The sequence below is a fragment of the Tachyglossus aculeatus genome, unplaced genomic scaffold (genome assembly GCF_015852505.1).
Source record: "Tachyglossus aculeatus isolate mTacAcu1 unplaced genomic scaffold, mTacAcu1.pri SUPER_6_unloc_5, whole genome shotgun sequence".
Lineage (NCBI taxonomy): Eukaryota > Metazoa > Chordata > Mammalia > Monotremata > Tachyglossidae > Tachyglossus > Tachyglossus aculeatus.
The window spans coordinates 1,161,247-1,181,987 of record NW_024044840.1 but is presented as its reverse complement, the minus strand read 5'-3'; positions in this window follow the sequence as shown (position 1 = coordinate 1,181,987).

Below are 20,741 nucleotides of genomic sequence, written 5' to 3'. Positions count from 1 at the left end.
CCAAACAAACAACATAAAGGGTACCAACTGTTTACCAGGGAGGGATAGAAAACAGCCAGAATCCTCTTAGACTGACTATTAAAGAATATAGTAAACCGTGCAGTTCCCAAATCACCATGTAGCTTCAGAATAAAATGTAGAAAAGCAGATGGCATGATCAGTTGAACAGATAACACTAGCGCACAAGCAACACAAAAACATCTTTGTTGTAGATATAAACTTTACAAAACTAGTTGATACCATCAGCATACTTGTGTGCTGACAATTATAGTACTAATTAAGTTAGATGGACAACAGAAGTACATCAAAATCCAAGCTCTGTTCCTCAGCAGTGTGATTAGTAGAGCAGGATTTCGAAGTACCCTTTAGAATCCTTTCCTAATCATCAGAGGGAGCAAAGCGATCTGTTTCATTCTGCTGGGCTTGAGGATTAAACAAGAACTGAAAGTTTTTCTGATAGTCTTCTGATACACTGGGAAACCTCCAACTCAGCAGACTTTAAACATGGTCAAAATTCATTTGAGGTAATCCTCAGGAACTTTTAAAACTTGAGGAAAGTCTGGCAGAAGACATGCAGGTGATTGTGAACTGCTTCACTGAGACAGAATGGAACTATGGACTGTCATTAAGTCTGAGGACCATGAAATGGTGCTAAAAGTCGCAAATGCCACCGCACTGCAGAGGAAAATGTTGCACGTGCACAATGTGGCATGGACTATTTTTACTCACCTTTTTAGCCCACATTCATATATATGCTTGGACAGTTATATAAAGGTAATTTATATCCCTACATTCCATTAACATGGGATTATTTCCAGACAATAATAATTTCATGAGGACCACATGAACTCATTCACTCCCACGGCTTCAACTATCGTCTCTACGCTGATGACACCCAAATCTACATCTCTGCCCCTGCTCTCTCTCCCTCCCTTCAGGCTAGTGTCTCCTCCTGCCTTCAAGACATCTCCATCTGTATGTCTGCCTGCCATCTAAAACTCAATATGCCCAAGACTGAACTCCTTATCTTCCCTCCCAAACCCTGCCCTCTCACCGACTTTCCCATCACTGTTGATGACACTACCATCCTTCCTGTCTCACAAGCCCGCAACCTTGGTGTCATCCTCGACTCTGCTCTCTCGTTCACCCCTCACATCCAATCTGTCACCAAAAACTGCCAGTCTCACCTCCACAACATTTCCAAGATCCGCCCTTTCCTGTCCATCCAAACTGCTACCCTGCTGGTTCAATCTCTCATCCTATCCCGACTGGAACACTGCATCAGCCTCCTCTCTAATCTCCCATTCTCCTGTCTCTCCCCACTTCAATCTATACTTCATGCTGCTGCCCGGATCCTCTTTGTGCAAAAATACTCGGGGAATGCTCCTCAAAAATCTCCAGGGACTACCAGTCAACCTACGCATCGGGCAAAAACTGCTCACTCTTGGCTTCAAGGCTCTTCATCACCTCGCCACCTCCTACCTCACCTGCTTTCTCTTCTTCTACAGCCCAGCCCGCACCCTCCGCTCCTCTGCCGTTAACCTCCTCACTGTGCCTCGTTCTCGCCTGTCCCACCGTCGACCCCTGGCCCACATCGACTCCTGGCCCACATCCTCCCCCTGGCCTGGAATGCGCTCCCTCCGCACATCCACCAAACTAGCTCTCTTCCTCCCTTCAAAGCCCTACTGAGAGCTCACCTTCTCCAAGAGGCCTTCCAAGACTGAGCCCCCTCCCTCCTCTTCCCCTCCCCATCCCCCCACCCTACCTCCTTCCCCTCACCACAGCACCTTTATATATGTTTATACAGATTTATTACTCTATTTTACTTGTACATATCTACTATTCTATTTATTTTATTTTGTTAATGTTTTGTTTTGTTGTCTGTCTCCCATTTCTAGACTGTGAGCCTGCTGTTGGGTAGGGACCGTCTGTATATGTTGCCAACCTGTACTTCCCAAGCGCTTAGTACAGTGCTCTGCCCGCAGTAAGCACTCAATAAATACAATTGAATGAATGAATGCAGCAATGAGACAAGGAAAATTTTAACTATCCAGGGCAAGTTTCTTTTCTGCAAGGATTTTTAGTTACACATTTTATCATAAATAAACTACGATACTAAATATTGGAGATAGTATGGGTTAGAATGTCAAGAGACCTAGATCCTAGCCCCAATAATTCAACCAGTACACTAATAATGATAGTGAGAATAATAATAATAATAATAATAATAATAATAATAATAATAATAATAATAATAATTGTGTTCTTTGTTAAACACTCTGTGGCAAGCACTGCATTAAGCACTGAGGTAGATACAATATAATCAGGTCATACCTGGGGCTCACAGTCTGAGTGGGAGGGAGAGAAAGCATTGAATTCCCATTTTGCAGATGAGGGAACTGAGATACAAAGAAGTGAAGTGACTTTCCCAAGATCACACAGCAGGTACATAGGATTAGAAATCAGGTCCTCTGACTCTAGACTGTAATCCCATTGTGGACAGGGATTATCTCTCTTTATTGCTGAATTATACGTTCCAAGTGCTTAGTACAGTGCACTGTACACAGTAAGTGCTCAATAAATACGACTGAATGAATGAATGGATGAAAAACATTTTCATTCTCTGGATGAGCGACATGACTCATTTGTGTTCAGTTTTGTGCCTGCAGAAGTCATCCTGCTGGCCATAATGGTGTTAGATTGCTCCCAACCATCTTTAAGACCATGGCCTGCAACATAGTTGGGTCCTAAGACTTTCAGTCAGTGCCTTTGCTGTGAGCATAGTGTGACCACCTTCCAAGTGAGAAGGTCATTCATTTTGCTACTTCATTTGAGAAAAGCATGGTATAGTGGATAGAACATTGGCCAGGGAGTCAGAAGGTCATGGGTTCTACTCTTGGCTCTGCCACTTGTCTGCTATGTGACCTTGGGCAAGTCACTTTATTTCTTTGTGCCTCAGTGACCTCATCCGTAAAATAGGGATTGAGATTGTGAGCCCCGTGTGGGACAGGGACGATGTTCAACCTGATTTGCTTGTATCCACCCCAGTGTTTAGTCCAGTGTCTGGCATACAGTAAGTATTTAACAAATACCACAATTATGATTTATTTCATGACCAGATTAGGCCCAGAAGTCAACAGTTTTGAGATCTTTCTTTTAAGGAAGAAAGTTTCTCACCAGAGACACTACTTTCCCTCTTCATTCCTCCTCTTCCCCTACTTAATCCCTTGTTCCTATTCTACCTTGTCTATCTTTTTGTAACTATTTTTAATGCTATTTTTTATACACTTATAATGTGCCAGACACCGTATTAAGTGCTGGGGTAGATACAACCTAATCACTTTGGTCCCTGTCACACATAGGGCTTAATCTCCATTTTACAGATGAAGTAACTGAGGCCCAAAGTAATAATAATAATGATGGCATTTATTAAGCGCTTACTATGTGCAAAGCACTGTTCTAAGCACTGGGGAGGTTACAAGGTGATCAGGTTGTCCCACAGGGGCTCACAGTCTTAATCCCCATTTTACAGATGAGGTAACTGAGTCACAGAGAAGTTAAGTGACTTGCCCAAAGTCATGCAGCTGACAATTGGTGGAGCCGGGATTTGAACCCATGTCCTCTGGCTCCAAAGCCCGTGCTCTTGCCACTGAGCCACGCTGCTTCTCTAGTAGTTAAAGTATTAAATGACTTGTCCAAGGTCACCCAGCAGACATGTGGCAGAGTCAGGATTAGAACCCAGGTCCTTCTGAGTCTCAGGCCTGTGCTCTGTCTGATATCATTTCTTACCCTGCCCCTTAAGCAATTGCTTTTGTCCTTTGTACTCTGCATATGTGGCTATGTACTCAAAACCTGTCATTTAAAAAATATATTATTATTGTTGTCGATGATGATGAATGCTTATATTTATCCACCCATGCCTTTGCAGCTACATTGTATTATTTTTGTTTTCTGTGATAGACTATATGCTCTTGATAGGCAGGATTCATATTATTTTTGATTACGTTTTGTTTACCGCTTAGCTAAGATGTTCAAAAAATGACAATTCTGAGCCAGGTACAGTAATAAGTGAAGTAATTGAAGTAATTATCCAGATATTTCAAGAAAGAAAATACATTTTCTTCAGTTGTGTGAAAATATCTAGAGAAATAGTTTTTTGTTGTTCCTGAATTACCAGAATCATCACCTCCTGTCACAATTTAATTTATCTAGTTATCTAGTATAGACTGGGAATTTGATTCAGATACTATACATGGCGTTTTCATTTAGACAGTGTTTACTTATTTTGTCATGTCAGTAAACTTCTTGAATGCCTTGAACACTCCCAATCAGTCAATCAATCGTATTTATTGAGCACTTACTGTGTGCAGAGCACTGTACTAAATGCTTGGGCAGTACAAGTTGGCAACATGTATAGACAGTCCCTAAGCAACAGTGGGCTCACAGTCTAGAAGGGGGAGACAGAGAACAAAACCAAACATATTAACAAAATAAAATAAACAGAAAAGATAGGTACAAGTAAAATAAATAGAGTAATAAAAACGTACAAACATATATACATATATACAGGTGCTGTGGGGAAGGTAAGGAGGTAAGATGAGGGGATGGAGAGGGGGACGAGGGGGAGAGGAAGGAAGGGGCTCAGTCTGGGAAGGCCTCCTGAAGGAGGTGAGCTCTCAGTAGGGCCTTGAAGGGAGGAAGACAGCCAGATTGGTGGATGTGTGGAGGGAGGGCATTCCAGGCCAGGGGGATGATGTGGGCCGGGAGTCGACCGCGGAACAGGTGAGAACGAGGCATGGTGAGGAGATTAGTGGCAGAGTAGCGGAGGGTGCGGTCTGGGCTGTAGAAGGAGAGAATGGAGGTGAGATAGGAGGGGGCGAGGTGATGGAGAGCCTTGAAGCCGAGGGTGAGGAGTTTCTGCCTGAAGCGCAGATTGGTAGCCACTGGAGATTTTTGAGGAGGGGTGTAACATGCCCAGAGCGTTTCTGGACAAAGACAATCCGGGCAGCAGCATGAAGTATGGATTGAAGTGGGGAGAGACATGAGGATGGGAGATCGGAGAGGAGGCTGATGCAGTTGCCCAGACGGGATAGGAGGAGAGCTTGAACGAACAGGGTGGTGGTTTGGATGGAGAGGAAAGGGCAGATCTTGGCAATGTTGTGGAGCTGAGACTGGCAGGTTTTGGTGACGGCTTGGATGTGAGGGGTGAATGAGAGAGCGGAGTCGAGGATGACACCAAGTTTGCGGGCTTGTGAGATGGGAAGGATGGTAGTGCCGTCAACAGTGATGGGAAAGTCAGGGAGAGGGCAGGGTTTGGGAGGGAAGACAAATAGTTCAGTCTTGAACATGTTGAGTTTTAGGTGGCGGGCAGACATCCAGATGGAGATGTCCTGAAGGCAGGAGGAGATGCGAGCCTGGAGAGAAGGGGAGAGAGCAGGGGAAGAGATGTAGATTTGGGTGTCATCAGCATAGAGATGATAGTTGAAGCCGTGGGAGCGAATGAGGTCACCAAGGGAGTGAGTGTAGATGGAGAACAGAAGGGGACCAAGCACTGAACCTTGGGGAACCCCCACAGTAAGGGGATGGGAGGGGGAGGAGGAGCCTGCAAAAGAGACTGAGAATGAACAACTGGAGAGAAAAGAGGAGAACCAGGAGAGGACGGAGTCTGTGAAGCCAAGGTTGGATTGCGTGTTGAGGAGAAGGGGGGTGGTCCACCATGTCGAAAGCAGCTGAGAGGTCGAGGAGGATTAGGATAGAGTATGAGCCGTTGGATTTGGCAAACAGGAGGTCATTGGTGACCTTTGAGAGGGCAGTTTCTGTGGAATGAGGGGACGGAAGCCAGACTGGAGGGGGTCGAGGAGATAGTTGGTGTTGAGGAATTCGAGGCAGAGCGTGTAGACGACTCGTTCACGGATTTTGGAAAGGAATGGTAGGAGGGAGATGGGGTGATAACTAGAAGGTGAGGTGGGGTAAAGAGAGGGTTTTTTTTAAGATGGGAGACACATGGGCATGTTTGAAGGCAGAGGGGAAGGAACCAGTGGAGAGTGAGCGGTTGAGGATGGAAGTTAAGAAGGGGAGAAGGGATGGAGCGAGAGATTTCATGAGATGAGAAGGAATGGGGTCAGAACCACAGATGGCCGAGTAGCACTTGAGAGGAGAGAGGAGAGCTCCTCTGAGGATACTTCTGGGAGGGATGGGAGTGTAGCAGAGAGTATTGAGAGCCGGGGGGTTGGAGAAGGGGGGGAAGTGACTTCGGAGAGGTCGGACCTGATGGATTTAATTTTATTAATGAAGTAGGAGGCCAGATCGTTGGGGGTGAGGGAAGGAGGAGGGGGAGGAACCGGGGGCCTGAGAAGAGAGTTGAATGTACGGAAGAGCTGACGGGGATGATGGGCATGGGTTTCAATAAGGGAGGAGAAATAGTTTTGTCTGGCAGAGGAGGGGGCTGAGTTAAGGCCGGAAAGGATAAGCTTGAAGTGAACGAGGTTGGCACGGTGTTTAGACTTTCGCCAGCAACTTTCGGCAGCTCAAGCATAAGAGCGAAGGAGGCGGACAGTGGCAGTGATCCAGGGCTGTGGGTTAGTGGTATGGGAGCGGCGAAAGGAAAGGGGAGCGAGTGAGTCTAGCTGAGTGTAACGGGTAGAGTGGAGAGCGGTAATCTGATCATCAAGGCTGGGTAGAGAGGAGAGGGATCCCAAGTGATTCCCTTGTGATCTCACCAAATAGTGTGAAGTAGATTGTGAAACAAAGTGGGGCCCTAATCCATAAACCCCACTTAAAAAGACCAGTACCTTGTTTTCCTTCTTCCATCAGCCTCCAACTGACTTATGCTGCAGTGACCGGGCAGCTGGAACAACAGTCCCACATGGCTTCTCCGCCTTGGCCTGACAAAGGTGAGTACCGGTCAGGCAGGCATGTCCTAGTTAGCAACAATAGTGTTCTCAAACACTTTTAAACAAGACTGTCCTTTTGAAGCCCACTGTGTAGGTCAGACCTCATAGTCACAGAAACATTATTTTTTCCTTTTTACTTGCCCAAGGCCCCTTCCCCCCCCCCCCACTGTCAACTTGTCCCTGCCCCATTTCATCTCGATCCTGTCTCTTAAAATTGTTTTAGCCAAGTTTTACAAACCCCCAAAAGGACTGTTGATGAGACCAGGGAACCCCTCGAATCAAATTGTCCCTCAGTACAGAGCATCAGCTACACTGATTCACCACCCTCCCCACTCTACCTAGCCGGGAAATGGGGAGGGAAATTGCTAGGTACCAGAGCCTAACTCTGGTGGAGGGTGCCAACTGAAACTCAGAAAAAGAGCAGTGTGGCCTGGTGGCAAGAGCATAGGCCTGGCGATCTGTGGAACTGGATTCCAATTCCAGCTCTGGCATTTGTCCACTGTGTGACCTCGGGCAAGTCACTTCACTTCTCTGTGGCTCAGTTTCTTCCCAATCCCCAATGGTAAAATTGGGGATTTTACCCCCTCCTATTTAGACTGTGAGATCTCTGTGAGACAGAGACTGTCCAACCTGATAAAACTTGAATCTACCCCTGCAGTTAGAACATCCACATCCAAGAACAGTGCTTGACACATAATAAGCACGAAAAAAACCCATAAAAAACAAAAAAAACAAACCCTGGATGAATTTTATGATGGTTGTGATGGGCATTTACTTGAGGGTCACAATAACTGGCTTCAGGGCTCTCCACCACATTACTTCACCTTATATGTTCGCTGTCTTCATTTGCTACTCCCCAGCCCTCACTCTTCATTCCTCCATTGCTAATCTTCTAACTGTACAATGCTTTCAATTCTCCCACCTCTCCCCTTTATGCTCACACCATTTTCCTGTCCTAGAGTTTTTTATTTCCCCAAATCTGACAGACTAATAATTTCCTCTTATTCCTAACCTTCCTGAAAGGTCCACCTCTTCCAACATACTTTCCCCAATTATTTCCCAGCATCCCAAGCCATGTAAACCTGCCAGCCATTTCTATCACTTCAGTACCTATTTATGTCATCCTCAGGACTTCTGTACATGCATTCATTCAATTACATATTCAATTGTTTATTTTGATCTGCTATTTCTAAGTACTCTTATGTCAATCTACTTCACTAGAAAGTATAAGCACCTTATTAGTTCTTTCAATTGTATTTATTGAGCACTGACTGTATGCAGAGCACTGTGCCAAGTACTTGAGAGAGTTCAGTATAATAAGAAACAGACACATTCCCTACCCAGGAGGCACTTACAGTCCTTATGGGGAGATAATGTGTCTGTTGTTTTTTACTTCCTAAGTGCTTAATACAACAGCAGTGACATGCTATTACTAATATCAATCAATGGTATTTATCAAGGACTTACCATGTGCAGAGCACTGTACTAAGGACTTGGGAGAGTACAGTATAATAGAGTTGGTAGACACTTTCCCCATCCACAGCGAGCCAACAGTCCAGAGGGAAAAATGAAGACTGGGGAAGAGGACACTTTTTTCCAGCTCTTTCAGATGAAACAACTACCACCACCCACTACCTCCAGCTGATCTCCCTTTATCTTGATTACAATGAGCTATTTAGGAGCAGATGGTTGCTTTTTTAAAAAAATAGCACTACTACACTAACCACAACATTTTATTATTATTACTACTACTAGTAGAAGGAAAAGAATCCAAGATGATTGACAAAGATATTATCTAAATGCTAAAATGAAAAATGATACTTGCCCTCAGACTTTTTTTCCCCAAACTCCTGCTCCAATGCTTCCTTTCAGAGCCACTTTAATCACTGTCCACAGGGAAATCTCAGTGGGAAAAAGCCCATCCAACCCCCTGTACAGCCCTGCACTGACTGAGTTGCTTTCTAATAATAATAATAATAATAATGATAATGGTATTTGTTAGGCACTTACTATGTGCCAAGCACTGTTCTAAGCGCTGGGATAGATGCAACATATTCAAGTTGTCCCACGTGGGGCTCACTGTCAATCCCCATTTTACAGACGAGGTAACTGAGGCACAGATAAATTCAATGATTGCCCAAAGTCACACAGATGACAAGTAGCAGATTTAGGATTAGAACCCGTGACCTCTGGTTCCTAACCCTGTGCTCTTTCCACTAAGTCATGCTGCTCCAACTATATAAATTTCAACACACAAATAAGAAATCAACCATTATTCAGTAGGATTAATTACAACTCCTCTGCTCTCCTGAGGATAAAATGCTTCAGAGATCAGGTTCCATATGTCATCAAACAAGATAAAAACCTACTCACCCTTCACAATAGCAGCTTCAGAAACTAAAGAAGAAATGCCCCCCTCCATCTGTATGTAAGTATTAGGATTCAAGTTGTCAAGAGGAGAAACATTGAGCACAGTCAAAATGCCCTTAGGAAGAGTGTGGGTGGTAGTTTTGTTGGTTTTCTTCAATAACGGAGCAGAATCAAGAACTAATAACAAATATATTGAATCCCCAAAGCTATGACTAGGTACAGTATGCTTGTCTTCTGTTGTTTTTCATCGTACACATGATTGTAATTTTAATTATGATGCCTTCCTTGTTTAGAAATAACTGGTGATACTACACTGTAAAGCTCTCCCTGATATCAAACTGGTTTACAAAGGCTGAAGGGCTGTTCTTATTGGGGGTCAAAAAACTTATTTGCAACCTCAAAGGATGAGAGCTTTTTTTTATAAATTATCTCTCCTATACATAAATGTATTTAATGAAAAACAGACTTACCCTCTTAATATGAAGAAGGCGCATCACAGACATTCTCTTCTGGCTCCAAATGCCACATGGAGCTTGGGACATTTTCTACTCCTTGGGAAATTGGAGGAGAGGTAATGCAGGAGAGGTTTAAGAAATGCCACTTAAAAACAATGTTCCATACATTTTAAGTTGTCTGCACCATTGTTTTTAACAGCAAGATGGCATCTATAATTGGGTGAAATAGTGAATAACATGCTTTTTGGTCATGAGCAGGAGTGATTTTTCTGTAAAAATGTAATTATGTTTTTGTTTCATGGAAAGTAGGCTTTATTTTAAATCATTTGGGACTGATCAACTTGTATCTACCCCTGCACTTAGAACACGCTTGACACAAAGTAAGTGCTGAACAAATGTAATGATGATTGTAATAATATTTTAGACGAGTCCATGCAAACTGACATTGTTATATAACCCAAACCATCTATTAGCCCAATGTATTTCGATTTCATCTGTGTCAGTCTCAGGATCTATAAACCAGTCAGTCACTCGTCTAACAACTGACTTCAGTTGTCACTACCCTGGCCATGCCTTGTACCCACAGGGCAGGTTTGGCTTCTGAGTTAGAAGATGGTCAGATTTCCTGGGCTGATTTCATTGTTTATAAGACAAGAACCAATGAATTGGCCAATAGATCAGTTAGAGTCCTCTCCCTTCAGTGAATCAATAAAATACTTCCAAATACTTTTCCCCTGAGATGTATTGAAATCTAGACTGTCTGCATCCATCTGCACTAGTTTGTTTCTCCGAAAGAATTGTGATCCTCACCAAGACTGAGCTTTGATTGTGTTTGAATGGAGGAAAGGAAATGGAAAATTGATGAAAATATTTGATTATTTTGGGAAAACAAAGTTTTCCCTTAGACATAGAGGTTTTGGGGACCCAGATTTGTATTATTAGCTGTAGTACAGGTCGACGTTGAATTACAAGATTGGAATTATAAGATTAAAGAGTTCTTGAGAGTTCATACACTCTCCATTTCCCTTTCCAGCACTGTATAGTATGAGCTCAGCCTCTTGTATTTCACAAACAAACCCACGTTGGTAGCTTCACTGTACATACATGGAATCAATCAATCAATCAATCAATCGTATTTATTGAGCGCTTACTATGTGCAGAGCACTGTACTAAGCGCTTGGGAAGTACAAATTGGCAACACATAGAGACAGTCCCTACCCAACAGTGGGCTCACAGTCTAAACGGGGGAGACAGAGAACAGAACCAAACATACCAACAAAATAAAATAAATAGGATAGAAATGTACAAGTAAGATAAATAAATAAATAAATAGAGTAATAAATATGTACAACCATATATACATATATACAGGTGCTGTGGGGAAGGGAAGGAGGTAAGATGGGGGGATGGAGAGGGGGACGAGGGGGAGAGGAGGGAAGGGGCTCAGTCTGGGAAGGCCTCCTGGAGGAGGTGAGCTCTCAGCAGGGCCTTGAAGGGAGGAAGAGAGCTAGCTTGGCGGAGGGGCAGAGGGAGGGCATTCCAGGCCCGGGGGATGACGTGGGCTGGGGGTCGATGGCGGGAGAGGCGAGAACGAGGTACAGTGAGGAGATTAGCGGTGGAGGAGCGGAGGTTGCAGGCTGAGCAGTGGAAGGAGAGAAGGGAGATGAGGTAGGAGGGGGCGAGGTGATGGAGAACCTTGAAGCCCAGGGTGAGGAATTTCTGCCTGATGTGCAGATTGATTGGTAGCCACTGGAGATTTTTGAGGAGGGGAGTAATATGCCCAGAGCATTTCTGGACAAAGATAATCCGGGCAGCAGCATGAAGTATGGATTGAAGTGGAGAGAGACACGAGGATGGGAGATCAGAGAGAAGGCTGGTGCAGTAGTCCAGACGGGATAGGATGAGAGCTTGAATGAGCAGGGTAGCAGTTTGGATGGAGAGGAAAGGGCGGATCTTGGCAATGTTGCGGAGCTGAGACCGGCAGGTTTTGGTGATGGCTTGGATGTGAGGGGTGAATGAGAGAGCGGAGTCGAGGATGACACCAAGGTTGTGGGCTTGTGAGACGGGAAGGATGGTAGTGCCGTCAACAGAGATGGGAAAGTCAGGGAGAGGACAAGGTTTGGGAGGGAAGACAAGGAGCTCAGTCTTCGACATGTTGAGCTTTAGGTGGCGGGCGGATATCCAGATGGAGATGTCCTGAAGGCAGGAGGAGATGCGAGCCTGGAGGGAGGGGGAGAGAGCAGGGGCAGAGATGTAGATCTGGGTGTCATCAGCGTAAAGATGATAGTTGAAGCCGTGGGAGCGAATGAGGTCACCAAGGGAGTGCGTGTAGATTGAGAACAGAAGGGGACCAAGCACTGAACCTTGGGGAACCCCCACAGTAAGAGGATGGGAGGGGGAGGAGGAGCCTGCAAAAGAGACTGAGAATGAACGACCGGAGAGATAAGAGGAGAACCAGGAGAGGACAGAGTCTGTGAAGCCAAGGTCAGATAGCGTGTTGAGGAGAAGGGGGTGGTCCACAGTGTCAAAGGCAGCTGAGAGGTCGAGGAGGATTAGGACAGAATATGAGCCGTTGGATTTGGCAAGCAGGAGGTCATTGGTGACCTTTGAGAGGGCAGTTTCCGTGGAATGAAGGGGATGGAAGCCAGACTGGAGGGGGTCGAGGAGAGAGTTGTTGTTGAGGAATTCTAGGCAGCACGTGTAGACAACTCGTTCAAGGAGTTTGGAAAGGAATGGTAGGAGGGATATGGGACGATAACTAGAAGGTGAGGTGGGGTCAAGAGAGGGTTTTTTTAGGATGGGAGAGACATGGGCATGTTTGAAGGCAGAGGGGAAGGAACCAGTGGAGAGTGAGCGGTTGAGGATGGAAGTTAAGGAGGGGAGAAGGGATGGAGCGAGAGATTTCATAAGATGAGAGGGAATGGGGTCAGAAGCACAGGTGGCCGGAGTAGCACTTGAGAGGAGGGAGGAGAGTTCCTCTGAGGATACCGCTGGGAAGGATGGGAGAGTAGCAGAGAGTGTTGAGAGCCGGGGGGATGGAGAAAGGGGGGAAGAGACTTTGGGGAGGTCGGACCTGATGGATTTAATTTTGTTAATGAAGTAGGAGGCCAGATCGTTGGGGGTGAGGGAAGGAGGAGGGGGAGGAACCGGGAGCCTGAGAAGGGAGTTGAATGTACAGAAGAGCTGGCGGGGGTGATGGGCATGGGTGTCAATAAGGGAGGAGAAATAGTTTTGTCTGGCAGAAGAGAGGGCTGAGTTAAGGCAGGAAAGGATAAACTTGAAGTGAACGAGGTTGGCATGGTGTTTAGACTTTCGCCAGCAGTGTTCGGCAGCTCGAGCATAAGAGCGAAGGAGGCGGACAGTGGCAGTGATCCAGGGCTGTGGGTTAGTGGTGCGAGAGTGGCGAAGGGAAAGGGGAGCGAGTGAGTCTAGCTGAGTAGAGAGGGTAGAGTTGAGAACAGTAATCTGATCATCAAGACTGGGTAGAGAGGAGAGGGTGGCAAGGTGGGGTGTGAGGTGCCCCGAAAGATGGGTGGGGTCCAGAGAGCGGAGATCTCTGTGAGGGAGTAATACGGATTTACAGGGGAAAGGAGTGTGAGTGAGGAGGCAGGTGAGAAGATTACGATCAGAGAGAGGGATTACGGAGTTGGTGAGGGTGGACACAGTGCAGCTGTAGGAGATGATGAGGTCGAGGGTATGACCGAGTTGGTGAGTGGGCGAGGTGGGGTGGAGGAAGAGGTTGGCAGCGTCAAAGAGAGATAGAAGGCGGGCGGCAGAGGAGTCGTTAGGGATATCAATGTGGATATTGAAGTCTCCGAGGATCAGAGTGGGCATGGAGAAGGAGAGAAGGAAGGTGAGGAAGGGGTCAAAGTCGTTAAAGAAGTTGGAAGTGGGGCCGGGAGGGCGGTAGATGAGGGCTACAAGAATCTGGAGGGGGTGGTAGAGGCGAATGATGTGGGCTTCAAAGGAAGGGAAGGAAAGGGAAGGGGGAGGAGGGATAGTGCGAAAGCGACATTGGGGGGCGAGAAGGAAACCGACACCTCCTCCTTTTCCGGTGAGTCTGGGGGAGTGGGAGAAGGGTGGAATGGAATGGGTGATCAACATCAATCAGTGATATTTACTGAGCACTTATTGTGTGCACAGTGCTATAATGAGCAGTTGAGAGAGTAGATTAGCATCTCCTCAAAGCTTCAAAGCTCTCCATCACCTTGTCCCCTCCTACCTCACCTTCCTTCTCTCCTTCTACAGCCCAGCCTGCACACTCTCACCTGTTCCGCCGTTGACCCCTGGCCCACGTCCTACCTCTGGCCTGGAATGCCCTCCCTCCTCACATCCACCAAACAAACTCACTTCCTTCCTTCAAAGCCCTACTGAGAGCTCATCTCCAGGAGGCCTTCTCAGAATAAGCCCCCCTTTTCCTCTGCTCCTCCTCCCCTCCCTATCACCCCTACTCCTTCCCTCTGCTCTACCCCCTTCCCCCCCCCCACAGCACTTGTGTATATTTCTTCTTGATTATTATTCTACTCATTTTTTTAATGATGTGTAGACATCTATAATTCTATTTATCTATTTTGATGCTATTGACACCTGTCTACTTGTTCTGTTTTGTTGTCTATCTCTCCACTTCTAGACTGTGAGCCCGTTGTTGGGTAGGGATTATCTCTATCTGTTGCCGAATTGTACTTACCAAGCGCTTACTACAGTTTTTTGCACACAGTAAGCACTCAATAAATATGATTGAGTGAATGAATGAATTGCAATCAAATTGACAGATACAATCCCTGCCCACAGGAGCTTGCAATGCAGTGCAATGGTAAATTCTGAATGGTTCACGATTCAATCCATTACTAAATAATAATAATAATAATAATAATAATAGTAATTTTGGTATTTGTTAAGCGCTTCCTATGTGCCAGGCATTGTACTAAGTACGGGGGTGGGTACACGAAAATTGGCTTGGACACAGTCCCTATTCCATATGGGGCTCACAGTCTTAATACCCATTTTACAGATGAGGTAACAGGCATAGAGAAGTGAAGTGATTTAACCAAGGTCACACAGCAGGCAAGCAATGGAGCTGGGATTAGAACCCAAATCTTTCTGACTCCCAGACCCGTGCTCTGTCCTGTAGGCCACAAATGTTTCTGTCAGAACTCACTCTTCTGATGGGAAATTTTGGTCCAGAGCAGTATTCATTATTCATTCAACCCTATTTATTGAGCATTTACTGTGTGAAGAGCACTGTACTAAAAGTTTGGAAAGTAGAATTGAGCAAAAAATAAGAGACACTCCCTACCCAACCACGGCTGTATCTCACTGAGTGTTTTTCAGCGTAGGATTTGTCCCCTTAAAGTTTTGGAGTGTGGAGAGGGAAATTGGGGGAAGACAGTGGGGAAGAATTTCTGTACTCCCCAAATGAATTCTCATCTAAAGAAAATGAGCACCTTGGTACCACTAGGTTCATGTGCTGGCTAAATCTATTTTGTTGCATTTAAAGGACATTCCTGTGAACCACTGCATGATTTGTACATCAGTGACATTTATTGAGCCCTTACTGTATGCAGGGTACACAGTATTTATCCCAAAACATCTATCTACCCAATATATTTTGAGCTTTTCTGGTGGCTTTCAGGGTCTACAAGTCAGTCACTCAGTAGTGACAAATAAAGTCAGTTGTTAGATGTGGCCATGCCTTTTAGCACTGTTCTAAAGCGCTCTGGACACAAAAGGACCTGGGTTCTAATTCTGGTTCCACCACATGTTTGCTGTGTGACCTTGGGAAACTCACTTAGCTTCTCTGTGCCTCAGTTCCCTCATCTGTAAAATGGGGATTGATACTGTGAGCCCCATGTGGGACATGGATTATGTCCAACCTGCTTATCTTGTAATAATCAATCAATCAATCAATCAATCGTATTTATTGAGCGCTTACTATGTGCAGAGCACTGTACTAAGCGCTTGGGAAGTACAAATTGGCATCACATAGAGACAGTCCCTACCCAACAGTGGGCTCACAGTCTAAAAGGGGGAGACAGAGAATAATAATTATAATAATAACAGTATTTGTTAAGCACTATGTGCCAAATACTGTTTTAAGCACTGGGGTACATATATGGTAATCAGGTCGTCCCATGTGAGGCTCAAAATATTAATCACCATTTGACAGATGAGGTACCTGAAGCACAGTGAAGTTAAGTGACTTGCCCAAAGTCACACAGCTGAAAAGTGGCAGAGATGGGATTAGAACCCACAACCTCTGACGCCCAAGTCCATGATCCTGCTGCTAAGCCATGCCACTTCTTGTATCTACCCCAGTGCTGAGTACAGTGCCTGGTACTTGGTAAATGCTTAACCAATAGCATAAAAAACTGCTTGGGAGGTACAAGAGAAATAGGAATAAGCCCTGTCCTCAACAAGTTTACAATCTACTTACTGTGTGCAGAGCACTGTACTAAGCACTTGGGAGAGTACAATACAATAGTCTTGGTAGACATGATTTCTGCCTTCAAGGATATTACAGTTTAGTGTGTGTGGGGGAGCGAAGAGGATGTCATAGGGGGCCTAAATAGTTCAGTACAGCCCTATGCCTCTAGGAGCTGCCCAGCCTCAAATAGGGATTATCTAACTGGAAGCTATCACAACTAAGATCCTTTCACCTAGTCCGTGAGCGTCTAAATACCTCAGGAAAGAAGAAAATATATGCCTTAGTCGATAGGAATAAGTTGTCGAGAGATAGGAATTCCATAGAACCCCTTGTATAACTAGGAAGAAAGAAAGTGACCTCTAGTAATAAAAATAGTGTTTTATTTAGTAGTAAAAGTTTTTACTGCTTGCTAGGTGCAATGTGGTTACTCAGCACAGGGAAAGAAAAACATAGATGAGTTTTAGACATGGTTCCTGATCTCCAGTGTGCTCACAATCTAAGGATCATGGCGTGGGGAGTCGGGGAGGGAGGGCGAGAACAGTATTGGCAACAGACATGAGCCCGTTATTGAGTAGGCACTGTCTCTATGTGTTGCCGACTTGTACTTCCCAAGCGCTTGATACAGTGCTCTGCACACAGTAAGCACTCAATAAATACGATTGAATGAATGATAGAAGAGCGATCAAAACTACAAGACCAAATGACAGCAAACATTCTTATTATGGGCAGGGAATGTGCCTGCTATTTCTGTTGTGTTTCATGTTCCCAAGCACTTAGTACAATGCTCTGCACACAGTGCTCAATTAATACGGTTAAGTGATGAAAGGTGTACCAGGATTTCAGACTCATCCACATAACATTCCCAAAAGTCACAGGTGCAGCCATGCTAGTGTCCTTCTCAAACTTCTAAAAGTCCAGAAGATCACATGCATGGTGGTCGAGTCCTGGGCTGGACTGGCCTGGGCTGGCCTGGGCTGGAGTAGTCGACATCACAACAAATGATTCATTTAGGAAGGGTATAAACTGGTGCATATGGATACACACTTTAGCTTCTTAATACAAGGCCCTGTTCTTCCTTGCAAGATGCTGGCTTCAAACCATGCAGCTGTGGTGTTTCGAGAGGATTCCAAACAAAAGGCTCTTGAGATGACTAAGGATGATCACAGTAGGTGAAATTTCCCTCCTCTACTCGATGTAGGTTAACAAACATAGTAACGTAGAGGAACACTTTCTACAGAAAGAAAGATGTGTATGTGTGCTTATTTATCTGTGAATTATTTTTCCATATATCTTGTAGAATGGTGATGCACTGCAAGAAATCTGGATTCTCCAACAACTGCTTTCATTGATCCTGCAGGGCTCCTAGTTCCCCAACCTGGAATCTTCTAAAAACATCCTCCTTTAAAAAGAAATGATAATGACAAATGACATTTATTGAAGCGTCAAGGATTTTGTAACACCACTCTTTCCCATGAGGAAATTAACTCCCACAATTCATCTACAGCTGGACCCCGCCATAAAGGACATCCAAATCAAGATGATGGTTGAGAAAAATGTTACCTTGCTTACTGAATTCATTTTTGTAGGATTCACAGATTATCGACCCCTCAGAATTAACCTTTATCTGGTGTTTCTTGGGGTTTATGTATCAACTTTGGCGGAGAATATTGGAATAATGGTTTTAGTCAATACCAGTTCAAGTCTTCAACCCCCCATGTACTATTTTCTCAGTAATTTGTCTTTCCTGGACATCAGTTATTCAACAGCCATTGCTTCCAAAATGGTATTGAAACTCTTAGCATCCAAAAGAAGCATTTCTTTGTATGGTTGTGCACTACAGATGTATTTCTTCAGTTGCTTTGCAGTCTCCAAATGCCTTATTTTGGTGGCAATGACATACGATTGCTAAGTGGCTATCAGCAACCCATTGGTTTACTCAACAATCATGTCTCAGAGGGTCTGTGTTGTTTTTATAGTGGAGTGTACACAAGTGGGAGCATCACCTCAATTGTGCATGTTTGCCTCACGTTCAGGTTGCCATCGTGTGGCTCCATCTGATAAATCATTTTTGTGATATTCCCCCATCGTTAGCAATGTCCTGTGCTGACACCCATTTAAATGAGCTCTTGCTTTTTCTTTTATGTGGCTTTATCCAAACAAGCACTTTTATGATCATCTTCACATGTATCTATTCTTATCATTGTCTTGAATATCAATCTTCAGGAGCAAGAAGCAAAACCTTATCCACCTGCTTCCCACCTACTAGCTGTCACTTCATTCTATGGGACCCTTCTGTTCATGTACTTATGCCCTATTGCTATCTATTCTCTGGACACAGACAAAGTTGTTGCTGGGTTTTATACTGTAGTCTTTCCCATGTTTTACCCAATTATCTACAGCCTGAGGAATAAAGTTGCAAAAAATGCTGTCAATAAACTGTTACAGAGAAAATGTTTTTCCAAATGAATATAGTTTTCTTCTTTTTCAAAAGCCTTTAGAAAGGGAGTTTCAAGAAAACAAATCACAGTGTCATGTATTCTATTGTGGTGAGTGATTTGTGGTGAAGGATTTATTTAACAAGGTGAAATAAAAATTTGAACAACAAATTTGAACCAAGGTGATTCAAGGGTCCAGGTCATTTTTTTTCTTCAAGAGTAGCTTTTTGGTCTTCATTACCTGGATAAGTGCCATAACACTTCCCTTCACTTGGTTGAGGAACACACTGCCTGAGAGGAAGAATGTGTTCCTTAAAATGTATTGAATTTCACTGAAATGTAGATAGCACCGTGACATAATATTTGATGCTTCAGGATGGAACAGGTATTTTTTAGCCAAACATACCAACGAATATCCAATCTTTTTAATATTATTATTACTTTTTAAATAGTATTTATTAAGCACTTACTATGGGCTAAGTATGGACTAAGTACTTAGTACTACTCTACTAAACACCGAGGTAGATACAATAATCAGGCTGGACACAGTCCCTGTTCCACATAGAACTCACAGTCTTCATCCCCATTTTACAGATGAGATAACTGAGGCACAGAAAAGTGAAATGACATCCCCAAGGTCACAAAGCAGACAAGTGGCAAGGCAGGGATTAGAATACAGATCCTTCTGACTCTCAGGCCCGGGCTCTATATGAATAAAATATTCCATATTACAGTTTGCTTTACCAGCAAATTAAGTAGCCTTATTTATCCCTACCACTTAAGGCTAATCTATACTGTTACAGCCATCTTCTCCATCAACGTCTTTCTCTTCTCTCCACTGTCACCCACCCACTCTCATACAGAGACCCACTCATATATCTAGAGACCACTTGCACCTCTGATGATATGCATATATACAAAAGTGAAGAATTGTGGCTTAGTAGAAAGAGCCCAGGCTTGGAAGTCATAGGATGTGAGTTCTAATCCCGGCTTCACCACTTGTCTGCTGTTTGACCTTGGACAAGTCAATTCACTTCTCTGAGCCTCAGGTACCTCATCTGTAAAATGAGGATTAAGATGGTGAGCCCCACGTGGGACAACCCGATTACTTTGTAATTACCCAGTGCTTAGAACAGTGCTTGGCACATAATAAGCACTTAGCAAATACCATAATAATTATTATTACACAAATACAACCATGCACACAGACAAAAACATGAAAATAAGTGAACTGACACTCAGCTACGACCTTAGAGACCAGCATGCTCTAAATTACACACCTTGGGATGGGAAGGTAGGGCCAAGTCTGTTTTCTAGTGTTGAATCCTAATTTATTCATGCACCTTCTATATTAGAGTGGATTTTATGATCTGCTAAACTGAATTCATTCCTCAGGAGATTCCAGTAGATGATATAATTCATTTTGACTACTGGTGAATCTGTGATGCTCTTTTCCTCCCTAGCTTTAAAAGAGATTTTTTTTTCCTCCAAAAACAGAGTCTTAATAGTTCTGTTTTTTTCAACAGTTTGCATGGCAGCATCATGCATTAGTGTTGATAACAGAGTTTACTGTAAATTGGTAACATTTATTTATATTAATGTCTCTCCTTCTACATTGTAAACTCATTGTAGGCTGGGCACATGTCTACCAATTCTTTTATACTGTACTCTCTCAAATGTCTCGTACAGTGCTCTGCCCATAGTAAGCACTCAATAAATTTCAATGATGATGATGATCAGTTGAACTACTTAATTTCACTCCTCTCCATTCTGTATGTCATTCTGTTGCTCAAAAGAGAATTTTCAAAAATGCCATTCTGCTTTTGTCTCCACTGTTTAAACTCCAGTAGTTACCCACTCCTCTCTGCAGCACCCAGAGACTCCTAAATCAGTGGGGTTTAAACCACTAGATTAATTCTCTCCTTCCTACTTATCCACTCTCTTCTCCCACTATACCCCAGCTCACACTCTTCACTCCTCTCAAGCTAACCAACTCACATCCAGCCAAGCTGCCAGTATTCCATCGAGCAAGAGAAAGTACACACAGTGGCTTATATCCAATATAATATATAACCGGGTTGACCCTCCTGATTTGCAGCCTGAAGAACAGGGATGGTCTTGTCTCTCATACTGCCAACATTTTCCCCATGACATTCCCTCTACC